General features: G+C 43.3%; 1 protein-coding gene across 3 annotated transcripts in view; it reads left to right on the top strand.

Moving 5' to 3' along the window:
* CSAD (cysteine sulfinic acid decarboxylase) overlaps nucleotides 1-13,948 on the top strand; it is a 38,752-nt gene that overhangs the window by 194 nt on the left and 24,610 nt on the right. The window contains exon 1 of one of the 3 annotated variants that reach the window (XM_082422307.1): nucleotides 170-272. The exons of 1 other annotated variant lie outside the window; for it this stretch is intronic. The gene's annotated coding sequence lies outside the window, so the exon portion shown is untranslated. Of the gene's footprint in view, nucleotides 1-169; nucleotides 273-13,948 lie in introns of those variants that run through there. One more of the 3 variants, XM_082422309.1, reaches the window with a different exon arrangement.

A 13,948-nucleotide genomic window follows, 5' to 3' on the forward strand; every position in this document is an offset into this window, starting at 1 on the left:
TCCTCTCCCCCCTGAGCAGCATTATCCACTTCCGGGCTCGCGACCCTGGACGGGCGGGGGCAGACAGAAAGGGGGTGAGGCTGAGGGCTCACCGAGGGATTGCAGCTGGCGAGTGGGCGGTGCCGGCGCGCGGAAGGACGGGAAGAGGGCGGACCGGAGGTACGGCGCTTGCGCCGTGGTGGGGGCGCGCCTCGGCGGCCATCTTGATTCAGGGAAGGAACGAGGGCTCTGAAATGTGGGTACGCTGAGTGTTCGTTGAGCGGTTTTGCTAGGTGAGCTGGTTAGTACTCCTGAAGAAGCGCCATCACTCTCCCTTCCTCCCAGATGTTCTCCCTGTTGCTTCTGAGCCTGGAGCCCCAAATAAAGCCAGAATACTTTGTACCAGGCTTTTTCACGTAATTCGGTCGAGGTCATCTTTACCCGACCTTTCCATCAGGCCCAGATCTGCAGATTCTGAGGGCCGCCGCGTCACCTGGGAGGAGAGTTAACTTTTTTTGCACGCTCCTGCCGAGTACACTCGACTCCAATCTGAGAACGGATTCCCTGACATGGTCTGCGCACCCCGAAGCCTCTGATTTTCTTATATAGCTTCCGCCTTTATTCCAGACCGTCCATGCATCTAACCTTGGCCTCCTCGCCTGGAAAAAGCCATAGGTCTCCCCTCAGTAGGAGAATGTAATCTCTTTGGAGACTTAGCGATGCAGGGTGGCCCGTGGGATCGGCTACATTAGGAAAACTTGAGCCTTTCTTTAAATTCTATTCCCAACTTTAGGGAGGCGTGCTGCTAAAGATGGGCAATGCATTTAGTTCACTTGATGGAAGGAAATGTCGATTCTATTTAGGTGTGTCAGATTGTGAGTTTAGGAGAATTAACGGAGCTGCCAAAAGAAAAAAAAATATTTATGAAAGAAGACAAGAATTGCCAGCCACTTTTTGTACACAGATTTCATTTCCCTGAGCGCTCCATTTTTTGAGTAATTGACAGCAAATCCTTGTGCTCTTAAGATCATCATAGACCAGATAAAATGGAGCGAGATCATCAGAAATAAAGCTTTAATTAAAAAAAATTAGCTCATGCTTATTTTAATAAGTCCACACGGCAGAAAAGAATTAAAAGGCAAAAAATATTTTGCCATTTACTATTCTATGCTCCATGTAAAAGGTAGTCACTTTTACAAGTTTGGTGTATATACCTCCAGGCTTTTTTCTATGTTCATAAATTTGTTATTTCATCCAAAACATATTTTTGAGCACCTACAATGGACCACACAAGTGTATTTTAGACATTTTCTAAGTCATTTCACATTTTAAAAATTGTTGCATAGTATTCCAACTATTTTAATTTGTTTAGACCCATCCTGATGAACATTTAGGTTACTAATAGCTTTTTTGTCTTATAAACCATACTGTGATGAACATCCTCATATAGTTATCTTTTTGTTTTTCTAGATAGATTCGTAGGTAGGATATGTGCATTTTAAATTTTAATAGATTCTGTGAAATTGAATTTCAGAAGTTTGTGACAATTTACACACTCAGAGCCATGTGTGAACGTCCCCGTTTCCTACAACCTTGGCAATACTGGATGCTATGAATTTTTGTACAGTTGCCAAGTTGATAGGTGAAAAATAGTAATTTCATTATTTTAAGTTGCATGTCGTTAATAGTGAAGTTGAGCATCTCTTGTTGCTTTTTGACCATTTTAATTGTTTTTGTAAACTGCCTGTTCACATCTTTTGCCTGTTAAGGAAAAAAATATCATTTGTCTATTTCGTATTGATTGATAGTAATCTCTATGTTATATTAACTTTTCATTTGTCATATGCTTTTAAAATATTTTCTCTTCGTTTTTCATTTATCTTTGAACTTTTTTTAGAGTGAAAGTTATGCTTTATGGGAAAATATTTGAAACATTCCTGTGAAAATAGTAACAAGACAGGAATGTTTACAATCAAAACTAATATTCTATTAGAGGTACTGGCCACCCAAAAGTCATTATTATTTTCATATTTTTATACTCATTATTTTCACATGATCTATCCATCCGCAAAGAGAATCAGTTGACAAAATACTAAAACCAGTGAGTTCAGCAGCATTGCCAGATATACGATTAACAAACAAAAATTATATAAATAAGATATGAGAACAATAATCAACCATAAAAATGTCATAGAAAGGTCTCATTCACAATAAAAATGTTACATTATAGGCATAATTTAACAGGAAATTGCAAATTATGCATTAAGAAAATCAGATTATTTTAGTGGAAGAAAAAAAGGGCCGATTATTATTTTTGGCTGCACCACGTGGCTTGCGGGATCTTAGTTCCCCGACCGGGGATCGAACCTGGTCCAAGGCAGTGAAAGCACTGAGTCCTAACCACTGGACTGCCAGAGAATTCCCAAAAGGCTTGATTAGATGGAGAGTTTTACCATTTCCGTGAATAGGAAGACTTAATATTGCAGAGACACAGTTTTTACTTTAGGTTAAATTCTTATTAAAACAGGACTTTGCATGGAACTTAAGCTGACTTTTAAATCTGCATGGAAAGGAAAAATTGCAAGGAAAGCAAAAACCATTTTTGGAAAGCAATGAGTAGGTAAAATAATGGTGGGGGAGGGGAAATAAAGCCATAAATCATCTTTAACCACTTTATTTTTAAAAAAATTTATTTATGTAGCTGCATTGGGTCATAGTTGTGGCACATGGAATCTTCGTTGCCGCGTGCGGGATCTTTAGTTGCGGTATGCGAGATCTAGTTCCCTGACCAGGGATTGAACCCCAACCCCCTGCATTGGGAGCGCAGAGTCTTAGCCACTGGACCACCAGGGAAGTCCCTAACCACTTTAATGGTGTCTTTCTTTACACAGAGTTTTAAAAGTTTTACGTAGTCAGATCTGCCTGCGGCTTTTGGTTTTTGTGATATGCTACCTCATGATTATAGAAATTTTTCCCTGTACTTACTTCTGGTATTTTTATGGTTGTATGTTTTCAGTTTTATGTCTTTATCTCAGCTGCAGTTTATTTTTTTTTTAATTTTTATTTTATTTATTTATTTTTAAATTAATTAATTTTTGGCTGCATTGGGTCTTGCTGCGCGCGGGCTTTCTCTAGTTGTGGTGAGTGGGGGCTGTTCTTTGTTGTGGTGCGCGGGCTTCTCATTGCGGTGGCTTCTCGTTGTGGAGCACAGGCTCTAGGAGTGTGGGCTTCAGTAGTTGCAGCACGCAGGCTCAGTAGTTGTGGCTCGTGGGCTGTAGAGCGCAGGCTCAGTAGTTGTGGCTCGCAGGCTCTAGAGCGCAGGCTCAGTAGTTGTGGCGCACGGGCTTAGCTGCTCCGTGGCATGTGGGATCTTCCCGTACCAGGGCTCGAACCCATGTCCCCTGCATTGGCAGGCGGATTCTTAACCACCGCACCACCAGGGAAGTCCCTGCAGTTTATTTGTGTGTGTGGTGAGTAGTGAGAAATGCCAGACTTAAAAGGGACCAATAATGTAATGGGAGAGGTACTAGCCTAGATGCCAGAAAATCAGCGATCTAGGCTTCCTCCTATGTCACCTTTGTAATCTTGGACAAATTAATCTCACTTTTTTTGGCTCAAGAGCCCTTGACTTGAAAATGAGGGTGAATAAATACTTTTTCAGGCTAATTTCTAGCACTACTGTGAGGCTCAAATGAGATCATAGGTGAGAAGGCTTTACGAAGAAAAAAAAACCCTTTGCAAATCTTCTAAGTTATCTTTAATACTGATTTTTGGTTTATGCATATCAATGTAAGTGTAGTGCAGCATCATTTTTCAGTACCTGGAAATAGTTTATTCAAGTTTGTGCAAGACCTTGGGGGAAGGGAGAGGAGAGTGGGAAAGATGAAAACTAACATTTTTCTGAATGCCTATTTTGTATTTGGTGCTTTACTTAAAGAAGGATAAGACTTAGACCTCTCTTCCCAGGAATTTACAGTCTAGAAGAGGGGAAAACGCTGTACACATAAGAATTGGAGCCACTATTAACGTGGGTGTTGAGTTGGTGGGGTTTGTTAATAGGTAGACAGCTAGGAGGTCAGTGTTTTCACTTTCTAACAATAAGCCTGGCTGAAAGTGCTTTAAGAAGCAACTGCCCTAATCCCTTTGCCCTCAGGCAGGCCTCCTCCTGGGCGACCTTCCCCACCTTCTTTGGTACACTCTCCCCTCAGGCCCACCCCATCACTTTTTCAGGTAGTATCATAATGATTACCGATTAGTCTTTTCCTGTACCAGCTCTCTATCGCCTTAAGGAGAGCCGGAATGTTTTCTCTTTGAAGGCTGCCCTGGGCCAATTGAGCAGAGTTAATCAGCCCTCCCTTTCTTTAGTGAGCGAGCATGCCTTTATTTTATGTGCTGGCCTCCCTCCTGGCCTGTTAGCTGGAGCAAACAAGGCAGACACACCACCTGGGGCAGTGCCAGACATTAGATAGTCAGTGTTTGTTGAACTACCTGAACTCGTTCCTCTCTCTGAGAGCCAATTGGGCTGCATAGTAGAAATGAGCAGTATGTAGCTACCTTTGTCACCTGGTAGACCTTTTAGATGAGAGTTGATTGAGGAGTTGGGAAACCACATGGTGTAATGGGGTCATTCCTTGAGCCTGGCAATTTGTATAGTTTGGAATTCTTGTTGCCCCTTCATTCCTCCTTAATCTTTTATGTTGCTTAAAAATAATCTTTATTTTAATTACGTAAGTCAATGGAATTATCATATAAAATTATAAAAATATAGAAATGTGTAAATAAGAAAATGAAAATCATCTATAATCCTAATACCGAGAAATAACCGCAGTTAGTATTGTGAAGACTTTTTCCATCTTTTCCAGTTTTTAAAAAAATGCATGGGGAGTGACTGCTAACAGGTATGGGGTTTCTTTTGGGGATGATGAAACTGTTCTGGACAGTGTGATCCATGCACAACTTTGTGAATATACTAAAAACCACTGAATTGTACACTTTAAAAGGGTGAGTTTTGTGGTCTGTGAATCGTATCTCAATAAAGCTGTTTTTTTTTTTTTAATGCTTGTAAGGGTTAAGAATCCACCTGCCAATGCAGGGGACACGGGTTCGAGCCCTGGTCTGGGAAGATCTCACATGCCGCGGAGCAATAAGTCCATGCGCCACAACTACTGAGCCTGTGCTCTAGAGTCCGCATGCCACAACTACTGAGCCTGCGTGCCTAGAGCCCGTGCTCCGCAACAAGAGAAGCCACAGCAATGAAGAGTAGCCCCCGCTCGCCGCAACTAGAGAAAGGCCGCGCACAGCAGCAAAGACCCAATGCAGCCAAAAATAAGATAAATAAAATAAATAAATTAAAAATGCTTGTAGGTACATACACACAGTATTGTTTTCTGAACTGAAAGTGCATATACAGTGCTCCTTTGCTGCTAAATGATTTAGCATGTTTCCTAAGAATAAGAACATTCTTTTATATAACTACGATGTAATGATCAAGTTCAGGAAATGTAGCACTGATAGAAGAATTCTAATACTTATGAGGCCTTTCATGTCAGAGTCCACCAGTTCTTCCAGTAAGTTTCTTCACAGCAGGTTTTTTTCATCCTTATCCAGGAGCCTATTTAAGATCACATGTTCCTTTTGGTTGTAATGTCTCTAGCTTCCTTCAGTCTGGAACAGTTCCTCAGTCTTTCTTTAATTTTCATGATATTGACATTTTTGAAGATTACAGGCTACATTGTTTTGTAGAATGATCCTCAATTTAGATACATCTGTTTCCTCATGTTTAAATTCAGGTTGTGCATTTTTGCCATTTTTCCATGCCTCACGTCAGGAGGCCCATGGGTCCATCCATCCCATTACTGGTGATGTTAGCCTTGATCACTTGGGTAAGGTGGTGTCCACCAGGTTTCTCTACTGTAAAGTTACCACTTCCCTTTAAAGTGCTTTTAAGGAAAAGAATTTTACAACATAACCCAGAAGAAAAAGCTTTATCCAGGTTTTAGTGTTCTGCTGATGTTTTGAATGAGAGAGAAAGATATAACATTTGAAGATTAAATAAAAAGGAAAAAAATCAGCCAAGGACGAGGAGGCAGGAGCTCAGTTAGAATCTAGGTTTCAGAAGATGGTACCATTCACCTAACCAGGGAACTCAAGAAAAAGAGCCTCAAGAAAAAGGCTCATAATGAGTCCACTTTTGGACCTGTTGAGTGTGAAGTCCTGTGAGACTTCCAAATTAGGCAGGTGGCATCATGGATCTTGGCTGGGGAGAGAGGTCTGGGATGGAGGAGTCACCAGCATGTAGCCCTGGGAACAGAGTAGATTGTCCAGGGAGAGGTGCAGAACACAGATGAAAAAGGCCCTGGGATAGAACCCTGAGGGAGGGCCAGAGGAAGGTGAAAAGACAAAGGGAACTAAGAAATGGTCAGGGGTAGTCATATGGAAGCCAGTGAAAGAAAATGTTTCAAGATGGGATGGCAAACTATGTGTGTTGGCTCCAGAGGGGTCAAGTAGGATAAAGATGATATGTGTCCATTGGATTTGGAGGCAGGGATGTTCTTGGTGGCATTGAAAGTGCAAGCTACATGGTGGTGGGTTCAGGAAAGTGTGAGAGGAGAGGAAATGAAGATGGAGTGGACACTACTCTTTTAAGAAGGTTGGCTGAGAAGAGGAAGTGGCTGGAATGGGAATGTGTTGTGAGAGGTTTAGACAATTAAAAATGCTGTGAGAAAGAGGTAGTGGGAAGGAGAGTTGGGGAAATGGGGGGGGCGGGGGTAATCAAGAGGTATCCCTGAAGGAGAAGGAGAGGAAGCCTTTAGACCAATGGGTCCAACTCAGATGTCTACAGGGCCAGGCAGGTAAAGCAGATGAGTGAGGTGGACTAGTGTGGACTGAGGTGAAACAGAATGCAAAATTCTAAGGGCCTGTGGCCAGTCCTCTTCTGAGGATTGTCACCCAGTCGTCATCCATTGCCATGCACTTTGCAGTGCCCCCTTGTGGGAGGAATATACATCCTCACCCCACTGCCCCAGGGCTTGCTTTGGTCAACTGGATCTGACCAGATGTGCCATATGCTAGGTCTGAGCAGAAGTTTTAGGAGTTGGTGCATGGTTTTCTCTGCTGTGAGAACACTGTGTCCCAAGTAGGGGCTATTCCTTCAGCCTGGGTCTTGGAATAAAGGCACATGAATCAGAGCTATAGCCAGCCCTACCACCAACATAAACCATGAAAGAGAAATAAATCTCTATTGTAAGGCAGTGGTCCCCCCTGACCCCCAACTGTGCACGGCTTGCAGGATCTTAGTTCCCCAACCAGAGATGGAACCCTCGCCCACTGCAGTGTAAGCGCAGAGTCTTAACCACTGGACCGCCAGGGAACTCCCAAGACAGTGGGGTTTTGAAGTCATTAGCTAACCACAGCAAAACTGACTAATACAGGAGTTTAACCAAAATAAAGCTATACTAAGATATTTTTTTACTCCTCGAATTAAAAAGATTCAGAAGTTTGACAGCATACTCTTTTACTAAGGCTGAGAACACAGGCGCTTTCATACACTGGTGTCACCTCTATGGATGTTGGCAATCCTTATCAAAGTTACAAATGCAGATGGCTGTAATCAGAAAGACAGACAATAACAAGTCCGTCAAGGATGTGGGGAAATGGGAACCCTCATGGGAATGTAAAATAGTGTAGTCACTTTGGAAAGCAGTTCGGCAGTTCCTCAAAGAGTTAAATGTGGGACTTCCCTGGTGGTGCAGTGGTTAAGACTCCTCGCTCCCAATGCAGGGGGCCCGGGTTCGATCCCTGGTCAGGGAACTAGATCCCACATGCATGCCGCAACTAAGGGTTCGCATGCCACAACTAAGGAGGCCTCCTGCTGCAACTAAGGAGCCTGTGAGCTGCAAATAAGGCCTGGTGCAACCAAAAAAAAAAAGTCAAATGTAAAGTTACTATATGAGCTAGCAATTCCACTACCAGATATGTACCCAGGAGAATTGAAAACATGTCCACACAAAAAATTGTATATTAATGTTCATAGCAGCATTATTCACAATAGCTTAATAGTGGAAGCAACCTAAATGTCCATCAATTGATGAATACTTAAAATGTGGTATATCCATACAATGGAATATTATCTGATCATAAAAGGGAATGTAGTTCTGATACATGCTACAACATGGATGAACCTTGAAAACATTATGCTTAGTAAAAGAAACCAGTCGCAGAAGATAACATACTGTTTGTTTCCATTTATGTGAAGTGTCCAGAATAGGCAGATCTTTAGAGGCAGAAAATAGATTAGTGGTTGTCAGTGGTGGGGGGAGGGGAGAATGGGGAGTTTCTTTTTGTGAGGATGAAAATGTTCTGGAATTAGTGATGATGGTTGCACAATTTTGTTACTATATGAACAACCGCTGAATTGTACAATTTATTTTTTCTTTAAAAATTTTTTTGGTACCGCAGGTGGGACTGAATTGTACAATTTAAAAGGATATGCTTTAGAGTATGTAAATTATCTCAATAAAGCTGTTATATTAAAAAAAAAGAATGAGGAAGTTCTATATGTTCTGATATGATCACTCATATACTGTTAACTGAAAAAAAACAAGGTGCATAACGGTGATTATGTGCTTTTATGTGAAAAAGGAGAAAATAATACATATTTACATTTGTTAGTATTTGCATTAAAAACTCTGAAAGATTATCTGAGACACTAATAAAAATAGTTACCTGGAATGGGGCATATGGAATAGGGTGGAAATTAGACTTTTCACTATTAATATTTTCATATATTTTGTTTTTGAACTACCTGAATATGTTGCTTAATCAAAAATTTAAAAATTGAAAAGAAAACACAATGAATGCACAACTATAATAATAATAAAGGGGGAACTCCAACTACACATGATTGTTGCTCCTTAAAATTCAGGCCCCGTGTTGCTAGATCTTCTGATTTTTTTCACAAGAAGCTGGAAGTTTCGGTATTGACAATTATTTTTTAAAGTTTTAAAATGTACTATGCAAGCCAAACAAAACCATGTCTATGGGTAGCAGTTGGCCCTCCGTCTTCCAGTTTGTGACCTGTACTTTAGACTGTGAACCTCATGAGGGCAGGGCTGTGGTCTTTTGCTCTCCATTGTGACCTCTAGTGGTCACCAAAGTGCTTGGCACATATATACCAGATACTGAATAAATACTGAAGTAAGGCAGAGAGGGATCCAGAGTGCAGGTGACAAAAAGTTGAGTGAGTTTGGATGGTTTTTATTTTCTATAAGAAATTTGAAATGAGAGGGAAACAGGGAGAAGGTTGATAGGTCAATAATTTGAGAGGTGTGGGAAATTTTTGAAATAATTGCTCCAGAGAATTGGAGATAGAGCCGACAATAGAAGAATAGTAATATTGCCTGGCAGTGTTGTGTGTCCAGTTGAGCAGAGTCATTGCTGCTTTTTGCCTCTGAAGATGGTTACTACCGTCATCACAGTTCTGGGAATTCCCTTCACCTCTCTCCTGTGTTGGGCAAAATGTGATGTGGTCTGATTCTCTGTCCTTTGTCTGTGACCTGGTTTGGGTTTTGTCTCTGGAAGTCTTTGGATCCTCCATTGTTCTGAAACAATATTATCATCTGTCTTCCTGTTGGTCATTCAGTGGATCCATTTGATCTATCCTGTTCTATAAAGCTTTTTTTTTTTTTTTAATTTCCTCCTTTTTTCCCTTCTCTTTCTGAAACTTCTATTAGTTGACTCTTGGGCCTTTTGGATTGATCTTCTATAGTTCTTTTCTGTTTTGTTGTCCATCTCTTTATATTTTTATCTTTCTGTGTGATTTTCTTGACTGTCATTTCAGTTGTCATATTTTTAAAACCCTAGAGCTTCTCATTGTTCTCTGAGTGTTCCTTTTTGAGAGCAACCCCCCGCCCCCCCTTTTTTTTTTGTTATGGATGCAGTATCTTCCTGAATTTTTGAAGCTTTCTCCTGCTCCCTGCATTTCTCCTCTTCTACCAAATACCTTTTTTCAGTTTGTCTGTTTTTACCTCTGTGGTTCACATTAGGGGCTTTCCTCAAGTGTCGGGTAGTCCCTGGCTGTCTGTCTGCTCACATTTAAGAGTGAGGCACTAAGGCATATTGGAAGGCCCAAGTGCATAGAAAGGATGTATTTATTGACTTATGGGCATCACTGACTAGTGATTGGGTGAGGACTGAAATAAGAGTGTCAGGTCTTTTCTCTAGGGCCATTGAGGTCATTTTCTCCAGAGAGGAATCCTCCAGTCTCCTGGCCCTGGAAGGTTTACCCCAGGCCACTGGTTCTGAACACTGATTGGGAGAAAGGACTTGACTGGATACTTCCTGCTAATCCTCTTGTATTCAGTACAGTGCCTCCTCCTCATCTTCTGCTGTGCTTGGCATCCCTAAGTCCCAGCCGCTCCATTTCAGTTTCTCTAGAAAACAGACTTCCTGCTTCTTTGGAATTAGGTGGAGGAGAGGGGAGTTGCCTTGCTGAATGGGCAGGGGGAGAAGAGTGAGGGCCTAAATGTTCCTTGTATAAATTTTCATCTAATTTCCACGTTTTTAGCTGTGCTTCCTCCTCCTGGATTCTAAGGAAGCTACTGTTGTAAATTCCTAAGCCTTTCTGGGCTTCTGCCCTAAGAACCAGCTTATATCCTGTTGGCATAACCTTCTGCAGACAGACTGGCTTTAACTTTCTGCATTTGCTGAACCACTTACCACTTCTCCTCTGCCTTCTATCTTCTACAGTTATTCACATCTCTCACCTCTTGTCTCTCATCTGCTTTATTCTTCTGGATTTAAAATTCCACTGATATAATTTTAGTGGGGTTTCAGGAAAGAGCAGTAGTAAACATATGCATTTAATCTGGTGTGTTTCATTGGAATGAGCACAGAGACCATGAATTTATAGCAAAACCAATTTGAATGGTTAGGTGGTTTTCACTAGCAGAATTCAGCAGTCCTGGTGGATTTGGTAAGAAAAGGACTGGCCAGTTGGATTGGGGTTTTGCCAGGTGGATTTGGTGGAAGGACATTAGGGCCAGGGAGTTGAGGATTTTGGACAAAGAGTGGTTGAAACAACAGACCATACAATCTAGGTTGTGTAAGTGAAGGAAAGAAAGATACAAGGGAGTTGATGGCTGGAGGAGTTTATGAACTAAAGATCCCATGAAGTCAGAAAAACTTGTCAATTTTTTTTTTGAATTTTTGAATTTTATTTTATTTTTTTATACAGCAGGTTCTTATTAGTTATCTATTTTATACGTATTAGTGTATATATGTCAATCCCAATCTCCCAGTTCATCACACCACCCACCCCCTGCACTTCCCCCCCTTGGTGTCCATACAAAACTTGTCAATTTTTAAACAAACCCTACTTGGTCATTCCAGCATCTTCTCAGCCAGGGGCGAAAGTGCTGTTCCTAAGTTTATTCATGTTTCTTTGCTTTATCATTCTATCTTGGGGGTTAATGTCCTTCTTGCTTTGAAAAAGGAAAACTCTCTCAGGTCCCCAGGACAGGATTCTGTATGGGGCGTGAGGGTAGGGATGCCTCACCTCCCTGTTTACCCCGGAGGAAACTGGGGGTGTTCAGAGCCCTCGTCTATACCTTTCATTTCTTTTTTTTTTTTTTTTAATTTATTTTATTTATTTATTTTTGGCTGCACTGGGTCTTCGTTGCTGTGTGCGGGCTTTGTCTAGTTGCGGCGAGTGGGGCTACTCTTCGTTGTGGTGCATGGGCTTCTCATTGCAGTGGCTTCTCTTGTTGTGGAGCACGGGCTCTAGGCACGCGGGCTTCAGTAGTTGTGGCACGCGGGCTCAGTAGTTGTGGCTCGCGGGCTTAGTTGCTCCACGGCATGTGGGATCTTCCCAGACCGGGGCTCGAACCCGTGTCCCCTGCATTGACAGGCAGATTCTTAACCACTGCGCCACCAGGGAAGTCCCCACCTTTCATTTCTGAGTGGTGACTTTGGTGGGATGGATACAGAAGGGGCCAGGTGGACAGAGCCATATCTTCCCTGCAGACCTCTCTTCAGAGCTTTGGGAAAAGCCTTCCTCCAGTCTGGGGTCTCTCTTTCTTCACCAGTCGTTCCCTCCTTGCAGCCTGTTTTCCACTCCCCTGGCCTGCTTGCCGTATCCAACAGCCTGAACCCACAGATACCTTGGAGGTTCTCTCTTTAAATCCCTTATTTTACAGAAACTGAGGCCCTGAGGTGTACTCACTCCTGGCCCAGAAGCCTTTGTGCCACAGCAAGCTCAGTGGCTGAGGGTGCCCCGCATGAGGCGGTGGAGCCTGGTGATTAGGGGCGGGGTCTTCCGAGCCCCGCACACCCTTGTCCAGACCCAGCTCAGCCACATACTGGCTGCATGACCTGGACACGTTACATACGTAGTGTCTCTGAAATCTGTTCCCTCATCTTTAAATGTGGGTCATAAACTTAACTTCAGTGGTTGTGAAGATGAGAATAATGCATGTTAAGTACAGAATGAGGCATGTGGTAAGTACTTCCATGGTGCCTGTTTTTATTAGCCTCTCTCCTTCTAGCCTTTCCACCTAAAACGCCCCACTGCTGCCACCTGTCAGGGGAGCCAGAGTGAACACTGATGAAGGATTGAGTCTTATTCTCAAAGCTGAGCCAGCTCCCCTAGTTTCCCAAAACCCAATCTACTGAGGAGAAGTTTAAGGATAGGACCGCTAGGGTCCCTTGGACCTGTGTTTTCAACTAGCTTGGGGTCCAGTGGCTGCTGACAGTGGATTATACCAGAGGAAGATTCCTTCCTTTCCATGTTTTCTGGATCCTCTTATCCCCTCATTTGGCGGGTTCCCCAGGCCTTGGTGTTTGCCCCCCTCTCCCTGGCCATCTCTGTGAGCGTTCTCTCCCCTGTGGAATGGAGCCCATCACAAGGCTTCAGCTGTGGCCCACCTCTCGAGTCTGCTTCTCACTCCTGCATCTCAGCGGAGCTCTGGACCTGACTTCCTCCCATATGCGTATTTGTACCCTGGACACCTCCACTTAGATGAGTATTTCCAAGAAATAACAATCTTACTTTCCATCCAGCCTCCACTTTCCGCATCCCTATTTCTTTTAGGGGCACCATTATTTTTCCAGTCACCCAGGCTTGAAACCCCAGGGTCGTCCTTGGCCCTTCCTTCCCCTCCAATGTAGATTCCATAAGTGCTGAATTGAGTATAATCCAGCAAGTGGTTAAGCCTGCGTGTTCCTCTGCCTGTCCTTCCCTAGCGACACCACCCTTATTCACGTGTGGCTCACCTCTTTCCTGGTTTACAGCAATGGCCTGTTCATTCTTCTGCATCCATCTGCTATACACTGGTCTCCTGAGAGCGTTGTTTTCATCACATTAATCCTTGCCACAGAATCTTTCAGTGGCTTTCCATTTTCTGCAGGATAAAATCTAGATTCTTGGCCTGGCTGGCACTCAAGGCTCTCCATAATCTCGTGCAGCTCTGCCCACCCTGCCTTTGCTCCCATGTCGTCCTTGCAGACCTTCTCTCCAGCCAGCCAGGCACCTTCACGGACCTGAGAATCAGCCATACTCATTCCCGTTGTAAGCTCATGGCATTCCCCCCTGTCCCTGAATGTCTCTCTTCCTCCCTTTCTCCAGTCCCGTTTCTCCTGCCCGCTTTCAAGTTGCAGCCCCAGTCCCACTGCAGATCCTCCCCAGTCTTCAGCCTTCATCCATCTTTTCTCCTGAATAGCGCTTGGGATCAGCATCTAGCCAGTGCCCTGGGCTGTAACTGTTGCACGTGCATCAGTGTCCACCCCCCCCCCCCCCCGACCCCGACCCCGACCCCGGCACCCTGGTGTGAACACAGTTGGTGGTCATTTCAAACAGCCACTCCCTGTTTCTTGAGCACTCTCAACCTGCAAGGCACAGGATTATACTTGCTTAACAATCTGCCTGCTCAGTGTGGCCTCCTTTTCTTCCTGCTCTTTGGAGAAGAGGGCTGTA

The sequence above is a fragment of the Balaenoptera physalus genome (assembly GCF_965194825.1).
Source record: "Balaenoptera physalus genome assembly, chromosome: 13".
NCBI lineage: Eukaryota > Metazoa > Chordata > Mammalia > Artiodactyla > Balaenopteridae > Balaenoptera > Balaenoptera physalus.